The following is a 5,000-nucleotide window of genomic DNA, read 5'->3' as shown; positions in this document are numbered from 1 at the left end:
TGACTAAACAGTTTAGCACCGAATCGTAGAACATACCTATGACACAGAAAAGAAAGTAAAGTATACTTATACAGTCCTCGCGTGACGTATCCACCTTAGAGGGTTAGTTTCATTTGGAAAAGTGAAAGTGTGGACAAATCGACGTAATACTTTTTGCCCTAAATATACAACCATGAAGTCTAAGGGAAGCAAAAGCTTTCTTCTGCTGCTCTGGATCCTCACACTTGATTACGGTAAGTGTAAAATCATAGAATTATCATGCAGTTACCATGCATTTATTCAAGGGAAACGAAACAAGTCAGGATAATAAGAAGTACAATTTACTGGTCATGAGATATATATTTCCATTGCCGCTAGGCGATATTATTCAGACGAAGGTACCTATTCTCACGTGTGGGAAAGCTTATCCTCAATTCAAATGCATTTCAGATGGAGCTTGTGTTACATAGTACAACGAAATAAGCAAGTATAAAAGGTACACACACACACACACACACACACACACACACACACACACACACACACACACACACACACACACACACACACACACACACACACACACACACACACACACACACACACACACACACACACACACACAGATACATACATACAAACACCAGAAACATACAGCAATGTATCACAGATGGCAAGTGCTTGATTACTGAAAAGTGTACTGGAACCAGTAGATCATGTGAGTTGAGACATCGAAAGTGACAGGAAAAATGTACCACAATTTACCTGAAGGATGGAAATGTTTTAGAAAAAATAGAACAATTAAACTCGGGTGTAGGAGACATAACTGGTAAGAGAGCAGACGAATAAGTCTCTTCTACGAGTATCTGTTGCATATGACATACTAGAGGTATGCAAACATTCCTATGTTGTTCATTTTACATATTTTACATGCATTGATTCTCTCACACATAAGATATGTATGTTTCTATATTGTATTAATTCAGCAACAATTAAAGATATATCTATATCGGTAAGATATGGTATGGATGAGCGTTGGGTATCAACAAAAACACATGCAGTATATGGGTGAACAGTCACATTTCATACCTTCACCCAACCAATTCCAGCATTGGAAAGTTCAGTAAGAAGGCATCTATTTTTCTAGTTCAAAAGCACCGAAGAAAGCTGTAAATACTCTCACCAGCGTCTACTGAGACTTCATTATGTGAGAGCTGAGGGGCTAATGGGGGTAATAATTTCATTAGACATTTCTTGCATCTTTAGAATCGAATGCTATTTTGAAGCCACCGTAGATTGTGAATTGGTTCTTTTGAAACTCGAGTCGTAGTTCAACGAACACACGAAAGTCTGAGATCTAGTCATTTGTGATTATTTTTATATTTCTTATTTATTTACTTACTTACTTATTTATCTATTTATTTATTTATTTATTGGGCGATGCATAGCAAACCACCCCCCATCCCTTACCCCCGGACGCTGACACACTATTGTGTGATATAGTAGGTAAAAAAAAAAAAAAAAAAAAAAAAAAATACAGGAATCCTTCAAAGCATGGACTATCTATTGCAGTCGTGTCGACTACCCTTTTCCTTCCAGGCTGGGGCAACGACGAAACCAGCGGTGATACCAGTTCACCGCTCGGATACAAACAACTTGCAGGCATCACTGACTATAAAACTCCCTTACCAAAACCTGAGTATCACCTTGCTTATGCTAAAGACTAGCTTCGACCTTCTTCATCTTCGGTCTACTAAAGGACGTCTTTGCTGTCGACGTGGATAATCTCATCAGAGAGACAAGAAAGGGCGATTTGACGCTTAACTCCCTCATGTCTAGACCGTAATCGGACAACAACCACCATTCTCGGTCAAATGTCAACGTGCAACAGGATAACTGCTCCCTGGTCAATTGCTTGAAGAGAATACAAAACTAAAGCTTAATGATATAATCTAAATAAAAGATATAGAATGCTATTCGTAACTACCTAATAAGATTCTAAATGTAGAAGTAAATAATTCAAGTAAGTTTTCAGTATTCATATCGAAGCTAAGATATGAATATACTATACTACAAACTCACAGATCCGGGACTGTATTAAAAAAAACACACAAAAAAAAAAACATGAAGGCTCCTTCTCCTAGAAAAGTATTGTCCAAATTCAACATTTCATTCTAAGTACATCAAATGAAAATAACACGAAATTATCTTAAATTGCACGCCCTTGACCACAGCTTTCAAAGAGGTTAACTTATGAAATTAAAACAGGTAATTAACCTAATCTATACCATGTTATTTTTTTCTTCAAAATCTGAATCTATACATAATAAGCCATCCCTTTCAGAAAGTCAAGTACAACTATTCCTCTTTTATTTGTCGAATATTGATAATACCTCCTGGGCTGTCCTGGATGTCTAGCAGTCATCTGTTTGTTGGTGCCTTCCATCAGTGCCTTTTCTTTATTCAAACCTTCAACAGATTTCCAGATATTTAGGTGAAATGAAAAAATAATATCTTGAAAATGATTACACCATGTAAAAAATATCTGTTCATAGGTAGTAATCACTCCCTCCAAAAAAGAATATATGTATATATATATATATATATATATACATATATATATATATATATATATATATATATATATATACATTTATATATATATATATATATATATATATGTATATACATATATATATATGTATATATATAGATATTTATATATACATATATATATGTATATATATATATATATATATACATACATGTATATATATGTATATATATATATATACATATATATGTATATATATATACATATATGTATGTATATACATATATATATATATACATATATATATATACATATACATATGTATATACATATATGTATATATATATATATATACATATATATATGTATATGTATATATATATATATATATACATATATATATACATATATGTATATATATATATATATACATATATATATGTATATGTATATATATATATATATATACATATATATATTAGATGATTATAAATTTGGGTTTGTAAGAATGCTAGGCTAGCCAATATTATTCAACCTAATAAATTCTACGATTGCAGCAAAAACAATTTATGTCATATTTTTCAGTGCAATTGGTGCAATATGGGGTTGTTTTTATGAATATAGTATAAAATGCCCTACTTATTTCATGTGCTGTATGCTCATTTAACATGTTTATGGTTTATACTTTCAGATCTATAGCATCCATATTTTCTGATTGTATATATTTCTATATTTTTAGATAACTTTAAGGGGCTGCCGACATCCACAACGATTCCTTCTGTTATATATATGCGGCGAGTATATAAAAAGGAGAGACACAAAATTCACCTTAGAAACGTTGGTGAAGGTTTGTGAAGCCTAACAGAAGTACTTTGGGATGCCAGTTGGGGACCAGGACAAGCCCTGAGTCCCTCACTATTGTTGTGAGCACTGTTAGAAGTCGCTGGAAGGGTGTCTTCGAGGTAAGAAAAGGTCCTTGAAATTCTCCGCCCATGGGTCTGGCTAGATCCAACAAACCATTCCACAAACTGCTTTTTTTTTTTGCATGGTGGATGTTAGCAAACGGCGGAGAGGAAAAACTACTGCTGCTGTGCATTAACAAGATCTCCCATCATCAACTGCTCCAATTCCTCACTACTCCAAACATCCCTAACTAGGGCCAACTGCTCCAGGTGAAGTCCAAGACAAGTATTTTGATGAAGAGGAGATGGATGCTGAAGACTTGGTTTACCTGAGGTACCAGAAAAATTTCCTCATTTCCCAAATGAAAAAGAAGTAAATGACGTGGTCAGGGATATGGGTCTGACCAAGTCTAATGCAGAGCTATTCATCTCCAGGATGAAACAGTGGAACTTGGTTAAGGAGGAGGTGGAGGTAACAAGTCAAAGAAGTCGCCACGAACCTTTCTCAGGATTTTACACTCTTAGGGGGCTTCTTCTTCTGTCATGATGTGCCTGAACGTGCTTGACGTTACTGGGCTGCCGTTTGTGCCTAAGGAGTAACGGCTCTTCATAGACAGCTATACAAGCTTGAAAGCTGTCCTCCTCCACAATGGAAGCAAGTTCCCGACGCTACTTCGACTCCATTAAGTCAGCCTGAAGGAAGACTACTACAGTGTGAAAGTCCTCCTGGAAGCTCTGCAATACAACCAGTACAATTGAGAAATCGTTGAAGACCTTAAAATGGTGGCAAGCTTTATCAAATTCCAATGCTTCCTCTGCATTTGGAACAGCAGACCCATATCTGACCACTACAACAGGAAGAACTGGCAGCAGCGAACATAATTTGTAGTTGGGACCTGGAACGTCATGTGGGAGCCACTGGTTGATTCCAGAATTGTGCTCATGCCGACACAGGACATTAGACTGGGGATGATAAGGCTGTTCATGAAGGCTCTCAACCAGGAATCAGCCGCTTTAATGTGCCTTCTTGAGTTTTTTCCTGAGATATCTGAGGCCAAAATCAAGGATGGTATTTTTGTTGGACCTCAGATAATGAAGGTGCTTGAGTCTACCGAGTTCTCCGGTAAGCTCAGCAGGATTGAATGAACAGCATGGAATTGTTTCATAGCAGTTATCAAGGGCTGCCTGGACAACCACAAAGCTGAAAACCACCAGCAGCTAGCGCAGGATCTGGTAAAGGCTTTTGGCGCCATGGGATGTAGGATGACTCTTAAACTTCATATGTTGGACGCTCACCTGGACAAATCCAAGGACGATATGGGCGCCTACTCAGAAGAACAAGGCGAGTGATTCTACCAAGATGTGGAAGAGATAGAGCGGAGGTACCAAGGCCACTATAAGGGGAAAATGATGGGGGACTATATCTGGAGGTTGATGCGGGAGTGCGACCTAGGCTACAACTGTAAATCTAGGAAACCCAGTAATTTCCTATATGTCTAAGTTACTTTATAACTGTTGTTTGTTTTTAGTTGTTTGTTTTTTATCAAATTAAGTCATGAAATAAG

The sequence above is a fragment of the Oratosquilla oratoria genome, chromosome 24 (genome assembly GCF_046742065.1).
Source record: "Oratosquilla oratoria isolate Oo_2021 chromosome 24, ASM4674206v1, whole genome shotgun sequence".
Classification (NCBI taxonomy): domain Eukaryota; kingdom Metazoa; phylum Arthropoda; class Malacostraca; order Stomatopoda; family Squillidae; genus Oratosquilla; species Oratosquilla oratoria.
Note: the sequence above shows the minus strand (reverse complement) of the source record.